We start from the raw sequence: 16,953 nt of genomic DNA, 5'->3' as shown, positions 1-16,953 counted from the left end.
AGGAAGGAAGGAAGGAAGGAAGGAAGGAAGGAAGGAAGGAAGGAAGGAAGAAAGGAAGGAAGGAAGGAAGAAAAAGCCAACTGAACAACAGCATTCATCTTTCTCCATTTTCTGACTGTGGATGCAACAGGACCTGCTGCCTCATAGTCCTGCCACCATGTCTTCCCATCATGGTGAACCAAACCATTGAACTGTGAGTATAAATAAACCCTTCTTAAGTTGTCTTTGTGTTGGGTGTTTTGTTACAGCAATGAGAAAAGACCCTGCCATAGAAAATTCATCCTAGCAGTGTGCTGCTGCTGTGAAAATCCCTATTGGTATGATTCTTCGGTATTTAGGACTGGTTTGTGGGAGGTATGTGCAAGAGTTTGGATTGAAGCCAGAGAAGCCCTATGTGATTCTATATGTGAGTACACCACTGCTTTCTTCAGACACACCAGAAGAGGGCATTAGATCCCATTACAGATGGTTGTGAGCCACCATGTGGTTGCTGGGAATTGAACTTAGGACCTCTGGAAGAGCACTCAGTGATCTTAACCACTGAGCCATCTTTCCAGCCCGCCCTATGTGATTCTGTAAGCAGAACTTAATGGAACATTCTGGTGGGAGTGTGGAAAACCAGAGTGCTGATAAAAATGTGCACAGTGGAGGCCGGAATCACAAGGTATTACAGTGAGACAAGGATTCTATTAGGGACTGGACTAGAGGCCATTCATGTCACCTTCTGGCTAAGGACCTGGCTATATTTCTGCCCTCCACCTAAGAATTTGAGTGAGGCTGAATACAGTTTTAATGGACTAATTTCTTTCTCATAGGAAGTCACAAGACAGCTATCATCCAAACTGTGGCACAGTTATTGCTACTGCTCTTGTATAGGTTTCGGCTGGCCCAGTACAACCAGTGGAGCAGACAGATGTAAAAATGTCCAGTTTTGTGATAAGGCAGTACCTTAGTTACTGTTCTATCGCTGTGAAAAGCCAACTTACAAAGGGAAGCATTGAACTGAAGACTTGACGTTCAGAGGTTGTGTCATAACCATCCAGGCAGGAAGCATGGCATCAGGCAGGCATGGTGCTGGAGAAGTAGCTGAGGGAAGCATCACATCTTGGATGCATGCCCAAGGCATGCAGGAGACTAGGTCTGGTATGCACTTTTTACATCTCAAACTCACCCCAGTGACACACCTCCTCTCACAAGGCTACCCCTTCAAATTCTTCTCAAAACTAGGGACTGACGAAGCATTCAAATATATGAGCCTTTTGGAGCCACTTGCATTCCTGCCACCACAGGATGTAAACAAGTAAATCAAAGTTGCTGATAAGGACGGTGCAGAGAAAACGGCTATAATTGTTACAGGAATGAGTTCACTTGGAGAGGGGAAGGACTTTATTATGGGACACCAGGAAAGGTGCCTCACTGAGACTCCAACTTGTCAGAATCATGAATGCATTTGAAAGGAGAACGTGAACAGAGAATGCCACTGTGGGACTTTACTGCTGCAAAGCGGGGCACATGTTTCCCAAACTCAGCCACCACAGTGCACAGAGGCCCCACAGCCATGGGGGAAAGGGTCACACGGTATCTTGAGCTCCCCAAAGAACTTGATAGTATCACCCACACAGTATTCATTTTACAGGCATAGAAAAATTTATGAATTACAGGGTTGTGAAGACTTGCACTAATGTTTCTGAAAGCCACCGAGGCTAGGAAGTGTGTTACTTGCAGGGTTGGAAGCCCTGCAAGGAGGCTGTGAAACACCATTGTGTGACTCTGGGAAGGAAAAGCCTAAAGTGTAATGGAGATGCTTGGATGGTAGGGATGCCAGGTCCATGAGATGCCTGCCAAGGAAAGGAACCAGGTTCCCGAAGGCTGTTGGAGTCCAGCTGATACCACCAGGAGTTCTAAGTGCAGGTCATAAAGCTGTAGGATTTGGTGTTTGCCTGGCTGAGCTCTGATCTTGCTTTGGTCCAGTCTCTCCTAGCTATGCCTTTTTGGAGTAGGAATGCAAGCTGTTCACCATTGTATATTGGTAGTATATAAAAATCTCACAACTCTTATTGTATAGAACTAATATCTAAGTGATTCACTGAGTTCCAGAAGAAACCCTGCAGTAACACTTTTGGTCAATATAGAAACTTAAGATTTTAGGGGCTTTGAGAGATGGACTAAATGCATTTTATGTTATGGAATTGACTTTAGAGACTTTAGAGAGCAGAAGTGCAGCACTGTGGCTAACAGTGACGTGTTTGGGGATATCAGGGTAACAAGGCGTGAACTTGTGATAGTGGGTCTTCAGTGTCAACTTATCTGGCTTTGGAATGACTCAGGACAAAACTCTGCCCATGTCAATCAGGAGTTTCCAAAGAGCCTTAACTGAGAAGGGAGATTCACCCTGACTATAGGTGGCACCATCCCATGGAGAGAAAAGGAAAAGACCAGCTAAGCACATACATCCAGCTCTCTGTATAGACTTGGTGACCAGCTATCACACACTGCTGCCATGCCTTCTTACTATGACAGAAGAGGTAATGAATAGAGAAAATTGATAACAAGAGTAGGGTAAACCCTTCCTCTTTTAAGTCCCTCTTGTCAAAGAGTAATTAATACACATATAAACTACACATATCCTCCTGCATACCTTAGCTTATCCCTAGCTTACTTATAAGACCTAATTGTTGCATATAGTTTTCACCAAATTTCCATGTTACTCTCCAAGATTGTATTTGAATGGGTCGGTGTATATTCATACAAGCAGGGCACACATGTGGAAGTCAAAGACACCTTATGGGAGTTGGTGTTCTCTTTTCACCATGAGGGGCCTGGGGCTTTAACTCTAGTCTCCATATGGGGTAGCAAGAGCCTTTATCCACTGAGGCACTTCACCTGCCTCCCCATTGCTTCCCAAATCAGAGTAACTGGTCACTCTCATATGATTGGATGTGTTAACATTCTGTCTTAGTTAGAGTTTTACTGCTGTGAACAGACACCATGACCAAGACAACTCTTATAAGGACAACATTTATTTGGGGCTGGCTTACAGGTTCAGAGATTCAGTCCATTATCACCAACGCAGGAACATGGCAGTATCCACACAGGCATGGTACAGGAAGAGTTGAGAGTTCTACATCTTCATCTGAAAATTGCTAGCAGAATACTCACTTCTAGGTCTGTAGGATGAGGGTCTTAAAGCCCATACCCACTCCAACAGAACCACACCTAATAGTGCCACTCCCTGGGCCAAGCATATACAAACCATAACACATTTCTTTGTGGCAGGAAGGGGAGTTAAACTGGAAAGGAGGTGACTCCTCAGAGATGTAGCTGCCACTGAGTTGGACAGGAATCTTCTGCAACATAGAGTTCCTGAGCCACCAACCATACTGTGAAGGGTTTTTCAATGACATGACTGCCTGAGTCATCTCTTATTCTTATAGGGTTACCTCTCACTTATGCTCCTGTGAGTAACCCCAGAATACTAACTGGCTTCCCAAGCTGAACTTGGATGAAGTTGTTTCTTTGGTGCTGGTCTCTGGTGAAGAGACGTTTCTTTGTATCTCCCCAGGAAGTCACATGATGCTACTGCAATAATGTATTTAAATAATCATCAAGACCATGGTAATGTCATAGAAAGCAAGTTGGTTCACTTTTAGGCACAGTTCTCTTCCCAAATAAGTCCCCTTCCCTCTACCAGCATGGAATCCGCAGGTATAATGTATAGAAACAGGCAAGATTGAGTGTTTTGTTTCATTATCTCTTTCACCTTGCTTCTCAAGCAACATTGGTGTTTTAAGGTTATAAATTCTTTTGAGAACATGTTTGTGTTGTTTTGAAAAATTGGTGTTTTTGAAAAATTTTATTGTGATATCACAATTCATGTTTTGAAGACATTAAGACTGCATTGTGATGTAACAATGGAGCATTAAGATATGACAGTGGAGCATTCTGATGTCAGAATCGGCACTGTGTTGTCATAACGTACCATTGTAATGCCATCATGAAGCATTGTGATGTTACCTTGGAGCATTGTGCTGTCACACTAATGAATTCTGATGGCCCAATGATGGCCCAGTGGAACATTATAGAGTCACAGTTGAGAATTGTGATGTCATAGTGGAGCATTTCTAGTATCACATTGTGGCTTTGAGAAGGAGTGGAAAGGAGAGAAGGTCCTGAGCAGGAAGAAAGACATGGTTGACAGGGCTGAACAACACCAGACTGTCAAGGACATGTGGTTGGGTTCAGTGACATGGAGGATGTTGCCTCTAAGAAAAGTTTCACTGGTATTTGAGGAGTAGAAGTCACAATAAAGAGAGTGAAGTTGGCCCATGAGATGGCTCATCTGGTCAAAGCACTTACTTGCTCTGCAGGCATGGTGACCAAGTTGGATTTTGGAACCCACATGAATAAAAGTGGAGAGAGAGAATGAAGGTGTCCTCTGACATCCACACACTCACCATGGCACATGTGTACACACACACACACACACACACACACAGAGAGAGAGAGAGAGAGAGAGAGAGAGATCATAATACACATTACACAAATACCATAATTATAAAAATTTTAAATTAAGAAAAACCAGTAAATCAATTAAAAGAGAGATAAAGTAATACTGATTGAAAGATCAAATGATGTGATATGGTAATCAGAGAATAATTGGTCTTTGATGGTGACATCATAAGGGCAGTCTTCAGAGCCTAGGTGTGGGCAGATGGGCAAGCATGTGGCCTAGACATGGACCATACAGGGACAAACTTATAGCTTGCTGTTATCACCCTGCCCTCAGCAGTTCTAAACAAAGCCTGCAGACTATGGAGACAGAACACTCCTCTGGTGGCTTTCTATTCCACCAAGTTTTAATCATACAAGTGTAAGCTTCAGTTGAGCACATCTGCATTATATATCCTTTAGTATGCCTTGTGTTCCACATGGAAGCAAACTCCAAGGACTCACAGCACAGTAGAGTCTCACACACGTGGTGTGCAGGAGATCTCAGGGCCGGGGCTTCCTCTCGAACCCTCAGCATGCAGCTCAAGACTCCAGTCCTTGGGACAGGCTCCCGATACCAGGCTCTCCCTCCACGTGGAGCTTTTGCTGTTGATGGTTGCTGAGGAACTGAGAGTTGCTTATTCAGTGACTTATCCACTCGTAGGATGTCTGTGCTCCTGTAAGCAACCATAATAAAACTCAGTGGCTCAAAAAAGAGAAAGAAAAGACAAGGAGGTAGAGTGCAGGCAAGAGGGGAGTAGGAGGGGATCAGCAGGGATGAGAAGGGGACAACAGAGGGCGATGAGGTGCACATGATCAAAATACATCATACACATGAACGACATGTCACAGTGAAACCCATTATTATGGGTTAATTACTTCGAATTATTATTCGTGTATAATAATTAAAAAGAGTGGGGAATACTCTAGCCCTCATTTCTAGCATATTCCTGCATTTAATCAGACTAATAAGCCATGGCAGATGATGGTTCAAAAGAGGAATGAAAATGCTTGTCTGACTGCATCCTCGTATGTGGCCACTTATAATCTCTTTGATTTAAAAGTATTTGACACTGAAGCAATGCAGGCCAGGACACATTTCTGTGTTTTTTTGTAAATGTAAACTTTAGTTCATACATGAAATATAAAAAAGGTTAAGTGCAGTGTCAGGCCTATAATGCTGTTACTTGGGAAGCTGAGGCAAAATGACTGAAATTTCAAAGCCAGCTTAAACGAGACAGCAAACAAAGTCAGAAAAGAAGGAAGGAGTGGGGGAGGGAGAGAAGTAAGTTACATTAGTAGTGTGTTCCAGTTTCGTTCTGTTTCTATGATAAAACACTGCACTTCTAGATCACAGTCTGCTATTGAGGGAAACCAGGGCAGGAACCTGAAGGGAGCCTGCTTGCTATTCCATGCATCATTGCCTCTGACCAGGGAACTCACTCGCTGCCAATGAAGTACGGCAGGAACGGTGGGGGATGCTGCTGCTTGCTGACTGACTCACAGGCTCATGCTTCTCTATGCAGTTCAGGACCACATGCCCAATGAATGGTTCTGCCCACAGCGGGCTATGCCCTCCTACACCAACTAACAATAAAAAAACAATACCCCACAAATGTGTCCCCAGGCCAATATGATCTGAACAATCCCTTAAATAAGATACTCAGGTGACCCTAACTAGGCATGCTATAACTTAGTAATAGGTGAAATCTGTGTGTGTTTCTGTGTATATCTACATGATGTCTTGTGTATATGTGACTGTGTGTATGTGTGTGTGTACGCACATTGCAATGACTAAGGTGTATATTCTGTATAAGTGTATGAAGTCAACAATTACAATCTGAGGGTGTTTAAGATCTGGCTCTTTTGCAAAAGCCAAGCCTGCCTCATCTGAACTCTTCCATTCCATGAGGGCATCACTCCTCTCTACTGTCTGTGGCACCCACTCTCCCTTTTGTGTCAGGTCCTGTGGCTAAGCTTCCTGGTCTGTCAGAAGGTCCCTTTCCTCTCAGATTTGCCGTCATCAGGCTCACTGTAGACACACATCTCTTCCTTTACCAGCCGGACAGTCTGAGCATCCTTCAGGCTCCCAGTGCTAGTATCTGTGACCCCTCTCACCTTGAGGTCACTAAACTTTTGTCCAATTCTTGAGAATTGCCTCTTTAAAAGAGCTTTCTTTCTTTCTTTCTTTCTTTCTTTCTTTCTTTCTTTCTTTCTTTCTTTCTTTCTTTCTTTCTTTCTTTCTTTCTTCCTTCCTTCCTTCCTTCNTTTCTTTCTTTCTTTCTTTCTTTCTTTCTTTCTTTCTTTCTTTCTTTCTTTCTTCCTTCCTTCCTTCCTTCCTTCCTTCCTTCCTTCCTTCCTTTCTTTTCCTCCTTTCATCATAAAATTTTAAAAATTCACTGTTTATATGTTCCAGGCTACCGGTTCCTTTTCAGACTGTGTGCCTCAGCTCCTAATTGTTGGGATCCTAATATTACCTCTTGTAGATGTGGGACAGTATTAAATCCTCTTACAAGTTACTGCAGGATTCTAGCAAACCTGCTTGATATAGTGCAGTAACCAAATTAACTAATTAAAACATTAAGGACTTTAAAAATACATGTAAAGTTCACAAAAGGACTAGTTATGTCTGTCTTATACTATAATACCTATTTTTTTTTTTTGCTGACATGATTATATATTTTAAAAGTTCAGGAGCCATTGGGGTGACTCAACAGCTAAAGGTGTCTGTCATCAAGCCTGATAAACTAAATTCAGTCCTTGGAACCCATATGGTAGAAGGGGAGAATTGACTCCCATAAATTTTCTTCTGACCTCTGCATGTGTTCTTAAGTATGTACATATGCATACAAAATAAATAAAGTGAATAAAATCTGACAGCTTAAATAAAGAGAAGTATTTTTCAAAGATAAAGTTATAATATAACATTCTATTATATTTAGTATATAAATTTGTATGTTACAATATACTAATATACTTATATATTTCTAATATATTCATTATATAATGAATAAAAATCAAAGAAATTAAATTTGTAATCAATTTAAAGGCTACTCATGAAATCCCCCCAAACTGGCTCCATTTGTGGATCCTGTCAAACATTTAGAGGCAGACTAGTGTCAGTTCTGTATAGGTTCACAGAGGAGAGAGAAGGCACTTTCAGCTCATTTTACTCTGACACCAGAACAAGATGAAGACTGTATAAGTAAAGAAAACTAAAAACACAGGTAGTAGAAGTGGTGGCACACACCTTTAATTTCAGCACTCAGGAGACAGAGGCAGGCATATCTCTGTGAGTTTGAGGCCAGCTTAGTCTACAAAGTGAATTCTAGGACATCTAAGGCTACATAGGGAAACCCTGTTTCTAAAAACCAAAAATAGGAAGAAAAAGAAAGACACAGGGGTTGTGGAATATCATCAAAATTTAGAGATCATTTTAGACATGCAGCATAATTGACTTACTCATTTTTATTTTTGTATAACTATGTGTTTGTTTTTGTATATGCCACTTGTGTTTAGGTGTTCATGGAGGCCAGAAGAGGGCATCATCAGATCCACTGGGGCTGGAGTTAGAGAAAATTGTGAGCTGTCTGATGTGGGTGCTGAGAACTAAACTCAGATCTTCTGTAAGAACAAGTGTTCTTAACTATTGAGCCCTCCATCTCTCTAGCCCAAATGCTACTTAATTAAAAATAAGGGAACAGTTGGACAGACACTTCATGGAAGAGTCAAACAGGGTTAATGAGATGACTCAGCAGGTAAAGGCACTTGTTGCTGACCCAGTGACCTGAATTTCAACCTCTGAATCCACAGGATGGAAAGAGAGAACATACCCTCTCAAGTATCCTCTGACCTACACACAGTGGTGCATGCAAGTCTCTCAAGTACCCTTTAGCCTACACAAGCACGGCTCCCTAAATGAATAGGTTCAAGAAAGCTGTCAAAAGAATTACACAAACAGCTCATGGTTTCTGAAAGATATCTAGTGCCACTCAAGGAAATGCAAATTTAAATTACAAACACTATTGCATCGGTAGAATGATTAACATGAAAACATCCGACAATAACAAGTGTTGACAAGGGTGTGGTATACCTGGCATCCTCATCCATCGCTGGTGGGGATGTAAAATTACCCTAAAAAACAACTTGGCAATGTGTCAAAGCATTAGACATGTATTTACCTTGTGACCCATTAGTCCTAATCCTTGGCATCTACTCAAGAGGAAGGAAAATGTGTCCACATGGAGACACATACACAAATATTCACCCACAATAGCCGCAAACTGGAAACAAAGCACATGTCCATCACTGGGGAAGGAGTCAACAAACCATAGGACAACATAGTATTGCTGCACTATTCCACCATCAAAATAAGCCCAATACCCACACTTGCATTGACCAATCCCACTATGGTTTCCATCCTAACTTTCCAAAGTCAACCAAGTCAGTGGTGTGCAAGATGTGGGAACAGGATTAACAAACAGGGACAACTATGGAAATAGTGGGGACAAAGGACAGGAAGGTGAGGTTACACTCAGACAGAGAAAAGATATTTGGGGTAAGGATTAGCCTAAGCTTTAAGTGTGTGTGACTGGGAGAGAAAAGGGCAAAGTAGGAACATGATTTGGAAACAAAGGATGGGAGTATCTGCTCTGCTTACTGAGCCCCCCCTCAAATACTCTCTTCTTCTGGAACTATCCTTCTTTTTTTCCATAAGGACCCATCTCTCTCCCTTTTGAGTCCTCACTGAGAGCCTAAGAGAGTAGCACGCCCCAGCACTGGCCATTCAACCATGTGCTCTCCCTGGGAAAGACCAGACAGTTTGTAGAGTAGTTTATGTGACCCAGGGCTGGCCCATCTCTATTCTTCTATCCTTTGAGAGAGATCATCCCAGAATAGGATCTGGCTCTTTCTTCCACCAGACTTCAATTGTCAGGCATAAACATGGAGCTGCCAGGAGGCAGTGTGGAAGGAGGGCTTGTCCCAGACTGACAAGCCAGACATAGGGCAAGCTCAAAGGTTTGTTTTGGTCATTTACAACAGGAAGGCTGGTGGTAGGGAGAGTAACAAGGTACATTCGGGACACCTTGAACATGAGGCCCTGTAGAATGTCCAAGGACAAGAGGCTTGGAGTCACTCCCTCAGAGAATTAATTCTGATTAAACAGACAGGAATGGAAGGCAGTGCATCAAGGGAGCAGATTGAGTTCAGCTAGAGGAGTTGGAAACAAGAAAGATCCCCAGGAAGAGAGCACAGGCGCCTGTGGGAAGGGCAGGGGTGCCTGCTCCACCCACCCTGAGGTCAGGTTGTGCAAGATTGGACCAGATTAGGAAACTAGGCCGAAGGTGACCTGCTCCCTGAACGTTCTGGGAGCCCTGGCCAGAAGCCAGGTTTTGAAATAGGTCCCAAAGGTTAAACTGGGGAGGCGGGGTGGGTCCCTGCCTCTAAAATTTAACTCTATGAGAAGGGGTGGCTTTGTTTTTGTTTTGATTTGTTTTGTTTCCCTTTAGGTGTTTTTAAAACAGCGGGGAGTTGCGTAGACTTGTAGTAAAGAAGAAAGGGAAGGGAGGGAGAAGAAGGGAGGAATGGGGGAAGAGAAGAACAGTAGAATAGGGAGGAGAAGCATTAGAGTGTGAACTCTCAGGTGCCATGCTGGTGGAGCCCTGCTGCTGCTGCTGCTGCTGCTGCTGGGACATGCTGTGCCCCATGCATTTGTTCCTGGAGTTCATGGTCTCCATTTGTTAGGTGACGCCTCCACACTTATGTAGGTGGCCTGAGAATCTGGAGGGTTCGAGAGGAAGCAGAACGATAAGCTCCACTGTGGGGCAGAGACTGTTCTAGACCCTGGGCCTCCTTAGCTGAGGCAGGTATAGTAGATATAGAGGCAAGAGCAGAAACCATGCTGCCCCTCAGTGCCCCCTTTAGCAGGTCTGCCTGGACACCTCAGGAAGAAGAGACTGAGAAACAAAGGAACCTTTTATCAAGGCCACCCGTGGGGCTTAAAGTGTTTAAGCAGCTTCATTTTAAAAGCAGAAAAATAAACTTTGTTTTTTTACTTTGTCTTGATTTGATATTTGATTTGATTTGATTTGATTTGATTTGATTTGATTAAATGGATTACAACACTGGGGAGGCAGAGACAGGCAGATCTTTGAGTTTGAGGCCAGCCTGGTCTACAGAGTGAGCTATAGCTACACAGAGAAACCCTGTCTTGAAAAACCAAAGCCAAAAACCCAAAAGGTTATCTAAGACTCTCTCCATGAAGGTATATAATGAGACTCTCCCTGCAGGCTCCTGAAGCTCTCCCTATAGTGCCCCATGCCCTGCTCTCCCTGTTCTTTCTGCCCCCTTTGTCCTAGATAGTTTTTATTCTCCTTCCGTGCCATCTGCTCACGTAAGATTTTATGTGTCTATATAAAATATAGGGCTTAAGTCGAGATGCTCAGCAGGTGAAGCACTTGCTGCACACACCTGAGACCGGAGCCGTCCACATATGCTGGAAGCAGAGACCAGACTCCACAGACTTGTCCTCTGACTTCCACACGAGTGACATGTTATGTTCACACATACACCACACACATACACATATACCACACATATACACACACCCTTACACATACACCACACAACACCTTTATACATACCACACATACACACAAAACACACAGCACACATAGTTACACACACACACACACACACACACACTTACTTTCACACACACACACACACATACTTACTTTCTCAGTCTGACTTCATTCACAGATCTGCATCTCTTCAGTTGTACCCTTTTCTTGTAAACGACCTAACTGCATACTTCATAATGACTTAAAAAGCTGCCATGTACCTAGCCCTCATTTTATCAGTTCCCTTGTTGGTAGGTTGAGTCTGGAAAGTAGCCATTCAAATCCGAACAAGTCCTGCTATGTAGCACAGGTTGGCTTCAGAGTCATGATCCTCCTGTCTCGCCCTCCTGAGATGATATGTGTGCACTACCAGGCCTGGCAGGAAATTAATTTTAATGATACATTTAATAAAACACACACAAAATAGGACTGTGTAATGTGACATCAATGTACAGAATGTCAATGGGCTTATTTATATTCTCATTTTGTACCAAATTTTCAAAGGTTGTCATAACCAGGCACATCCAGTGCTCTTGAGAACTGGTAGCAGGCCACATTGAACACAGTGTCACTTACTCTAACCTTTTTCCCCTTTGGGGTTGTGTGTGTGTGGACAGCTGGCACAGAGACTCATGTAGCCCTGCCTGACCTTAAACACATTCTGTAGCCTAGGCTGACTATACTCCTGTCCCAGCTTCCTGCATGCCAGGATTACAGGTTCATACCACCTCTCCTAGCCTCTTCAAGCCATTTTGTTTGTTCGTTTGTTTGTTTGTTCATTTTGAGACAAGGTAGCCCAGGCTGGCATTGAACTCCAATTTTTCTTCTCAGCCCCCTGAGTGTTAAGAGTATGGGTATGAGATACCATGTTTGGTTGTTCAAAATGTTTTTGAGGCATCTGCATTCAGGACGTTGAGGGAATGACTTGGGGACCCTAGCCCTGGAACCTGCCTCAGGAGTCTCCCTTATTCTTGGTGGCCAGTTCTTCTTCACCTGTTCCTTGCTTGGTGAAGAGAAGCCAACTGTGGTCCAAGACTGTGGTCCTGTGTGACTTCTCCATATAGACATTATCCTATAACGATCCAGGATACATGCTGTGTTCTGAGGGTTGGAAATAGTCTCAAAGAGCAAGACAACTTTGCCAGGGCAGGACAGAGATGAAGCAGCCAAGGCAGAAGTGAGACTGAGATGCTTTTAAAGCTGCCAGGATCCCTGACCTTTGTCCCGGAGACCATGGAGATTCATACCATTGTACAGCCTTGGCCCTGGGGAAGCTTCTTAATGGGCCAAGGACAGGCTGTTATGAGATATTCAATCTCAGGCTGGGAAAATGACAGATCCCAGCTCTGGAGAGCACAGAGGTTAATCATTGGGTAAGGAATCATGGAGACAGAGGACAAGCTCATGAGGAGGGTGAGAGGACCATGGATTCCACACTGCTAAAAAGCACTAGCATCAGAAGAGAAGAGGCAGGATGGCTCATGGGCATCTTTTCTCATCCCACTGCTGCCAACCAAGTCCACCAGCAGTGATCTGTATTCTCAAAGTTTGAGTCCAAAAATGAGCAGCCTCTCATGAATCCATTGAAGCTCCCTTCTCGCCTCCAAGAAAGCTACATTTGAGAGCATTTTCTTAGTGCTTCTTGGGTCTGTGAGAGATAAACCTTTGTGGGTCAGAAGCAGGCCCTATGTTGTTTGGGCTCCAAGAGCTTGGCTTTGTTTACTAAACACTGGCAAGATTAGGCAACTCTGCAAACAAAACCAAGGTCTGGGCCAGCTGCCCAGGGTGGTTACAGTCCTGGGCACAGAGGCAGAAGAAGTGCACATGGACACACACACACACCTACACATGGAGATCAGATAGGCAAGAAAAGTTGGTTGGTCACCTTGGTGGTCACCTTTGCCTGGCTGTTCAGATCATTAATCATTAATAGGTACAAACTTTAGCCAATTTATTTCAGAAGATAACAATCATTCTGGCTGTAAATGCTGAGGTTGTAGGAGAAAGAAAGCATCCAATTTGATCAGTTCTTAGCAGCTCATATTTTGAACCTTATTAATCCAGCAATCACATCAATAGAGCTCACACAAATGAGGATACAACTCATTTGTATCCTTGTGGCTATTGGTATTTTGAAATCAGCTTTTAAAAAATATTTTAAATGTTATGCATATGGCTACTTTACCTGCATGCATGTATGTATATAACTGTTTGTGTACAGTTTCCACAGACTCCAGAAGTGGGTGAGAGTTCAGACAGTTGTGAGCTACCATTTGAGTGCTGAAAATCAAACTTGAGTCTTCTGGAAGAACATCCAGTGCTCTTAACCACTGAGTCACCTCAGTTTTATAAATTTTATAAAATTTTTAAAAACACCAACAAACTGAAAACAGTGATTCGTTCTTTACATACTACCTTCAAGAGTGGTTAATTGCATCCTAAGCCAAAGTGATTGGTAGACTTAGCCCTAACCTGTAGCTTGCCACTTTAGCTTGGCAAATGGCCTAATTTGAGGGTTAAATTCCCTTTGGATCTTCCCAGTGGAAAACTTCCTAAACATCTCTCTCTAGAAGATGAAGTGATGTTGAGAAAGAGAACCGGAAGTTGGCTACATTGAGATCTTTTGTTGCACACTATCTCTTGCCTTCTGTGTTTGCTTTTGTTTATCATTTTGCTTTATCAATTTCCTGCCTCCCACTCCTGTATCTACTTGTCAAGTTTCCCTCCCTGGCCTTTTGTGTATTTTTCCAGACACATGCACATGTACACATATACACATTTATAAGTATATGTGTTTCAGCAAATACATGCATATCTCTATATTCTTTGTCTTTTTTATCTTTATGATAAAAATTTAGTTTTTTCCCTTGCATTTTCATTAATAATGTCTTAGAAATCATTCTATATCAACACAAAAATCACATTCTATTTTTCTTGGATCATATAGGATTTCCATTGCATATGTAGTGTTTACCAGTGTCCTACTGATGGCCACTCAGATTTTTTTTCCAGTCTTCTTGTTATTGCAAAGCTGCAGTGAATCACCTTGCTCGGGCCTGATTTTGCAACATGCTCAGAGTCATAAAAGGGGAATTGCTCTATCTCTACACATTGGCAGTTTCATAAATGCTTCTAATTACTTTCCATAGAGATTAAAGTTTTATATGGCTGCTAGAAATGAAGGGCAGTATGCTTCCTCACACCTTTATCATGGTCATATAATAATCTTTTTTTTTTTCTTTGCCAATTGGAGAGAAATGAGAATGTAAGTGACGTTTACTATGGCTGTAATGTGGGCTTTTTTCCCCCAAGTGTTCATGTGCTGGAGCCGTTACCTTCAAAGTGATGGTGATAAGAGGTGGGACATGTAAGAAGCAAGACCTAGTGAGAGGTCCTTAAGTTGAGATATGCCCCAGGAGGGATTAACATAGTTCTAGTTGCCATCATTGACTTAGGTATTGTAAGTGGAAGTTGTAGTTGTGGCCAGGTGTGGTAATACAAAACTACAATTCTAGCACTAGGAGAGCTGAGGCAGGAGGATCACAGATTTGAAGGCAGACTGGGTGTTCCATGCTGTTTGATGGGGACACGTGAACAAATATCTGTTTTCCCCAGATAGAGTACACAATAGCAGACCAAAGAAACAATTCCACCCCAGTCTAGCTTAGTGCAGTAGTGAGTTTACTGGGATGATTTACAGGCATACGTATGAGGGTCACTTACAGAAGCACGGATGACTGAAAAGCAGCTGCATCACCAAAAAGCCCATCCCAGAATGAATGACAACTCTTATTGGCTGCATTAAGACTAGAAAACTAGAGGATAGCTCACCTGAATGAAGAGTCTCTTCTCCAGAGCAATTGTTACTGTTTATATACCCTTGCATAGAAGAGGGAAGGGGGGGGGGGCTTGTCATACTTATAATTTCAGGATCTTCCTAGGACTTGTGAGTTATATTTACTTCCTAAACCTTAACTAGCCTCCTAACCAAAAGAGAATGTTTCGATTAGATGGAAATAGCTACACAACATTCCACCTATTCCTCCGATTCTCATATTTTTTTATACCCCTTTCATAATGCTTCTTGAGCCTCACAGAGGGGAATAAGGGATGCTTGATTCTTTCCTTCCTTCCGTTGCTAAGCCATGGGCCACTACACTACAGCAGTAGTCACCCAGTTTCTTGACCAGGGCAGTTTGAATGAGAAATGTCTCGGGTAGGCTCATGTACATGAACAATTGGTCACAGTTGGTAAAGTAATGGAACCTTGGGGTGGTAGAGCCCCAAGTACCCAGATTTGGTCAGTTTTTCTATAATAATGATAGCCATTGGGGCTAGTACATAGCTCAGGTCTAGGTGTCTTCTTCAGTGACATGCCACCTTAGGTTTTGAAGCAAGGTCTTTTGCCAAACTTGGAGCTTGATGGTTTGTCTATACTGGCTGGCCAACAAGCCCAGCCCCAGAGGACCTCGTGCCTCTACTTGCCCAGCACTAAAATTGCAAATTGTCTGCCATGTTCAGCTGTTTGATAGACAGAGTGAGGATCAGAGCCCAGCTCTTCATTTTTATGTGATTGGCATTTAAATAGCCGAGCCAGAATCTCGGGTCTGTCTGGGTGAATTTTAAGAATGCTTACTTTATCTCTGATTTTTAGCAGTTTTCTATTTTCTATACTGGCCTAGGTGTGGTATTCTGGCAATTATCCTAGCTGGGATGTACTGAGCTCTTGAGTCTGTGGGTTGATATCTTTCATCCATTTGAGGAAATGGCCTTTATCACTTCCAGTGTTTTCTTTGACCCATTTCCTATCCTCTGTAACTTCAAATAAAGCATCTCCAGAGACAGCAAGATGACTCTCACGTAGAGGCACTTACCACCAAGCCTAGTGACCTGCATAGTAAGAGCTGAAATTCACTCCCACAAATTCTCCTCTGACCTCCACACATGTGTGGTATAGCCATGAAATTTTGGAAAGTAGAAAAAAAGTTTTTATTTAACAACATTTTATTTCCTATTTTGTGGTATTTTAAAAACATTATTGCTTATTTCATTACTGTTGTTTTTCCGACAGGGTAGCCTTGAACTCGCAGAGATCTGCCTGTCTCTAGCTCCCCAAGTGCTGGGATACGTGTCAGCACATTTGAGCATTGTTATGATTATGATTATTTTATTTATTTACAATCCAGCCAGTTGCCCCCCATCCTGGTCTCCTCCCTCACAGTTCCCCATCCCATTCCTCCTCTCCTCTGTCTCTGAGGATGCTCTGCCACACCCAGGCCTCCCCCCTCCCTGGGGCCTCAAGTCTCTTGAGGATTAGATGCATCTTCTTCCACTGAGTAGAATACTTTTGTTCATTCTTTGACTTTCTTTCTTTCTTTCTTTCTTTCTTTCTTTCTTTCTTTCTTTCTTTCTTTCTTTCTTTCTATCCACACATACACACACAATGCATTTGATGCTTTGAACCGCAATTCCTCCAATTCCTCCTTCTCACTCCTCTAGGACCCCTAAGATGTCCCCATTGCCCCTTCATGTCCTCTTGTTTCCTTTGTTAATAACCTACTAGGTCCGGTTGGCGCTGTTGGTTAGAATGTCACCTGATGATACTGACTTGATCTTGTGACAGAAACCACAGCTACATGTTCGTGAGAGCCATGCCCATGTCCTGAAGACTGCCTTCCACAACACTCCTCCCCACCCTCCAGTTCTGACACTCTTTCAGCCCCTCTTCCAGAATAGTAGTGCCTGAGCTTTGGGTAGGAATCAGTACAGATGACATCTTTAGGGCTGACTACTCAACAGATACATATTCTCAGCACTGTTGTGAATCTCTGCATTAACTGCT

Source organism: Mus caroli, chromosome 4 (genome assembly GCF_900094665.2).
Source record: "Mus caroli chromosome 4, CAROLI_EIJ_v1.1, whole genome shotgun sequence".
NCBI lineage: Eukaryota > Metazoa > Chordata > Mammalia > Rodentia > Muridae > Mus > Mus caroli.
This window is presented reverse-complemented; position numbering follows the sequence as displayed.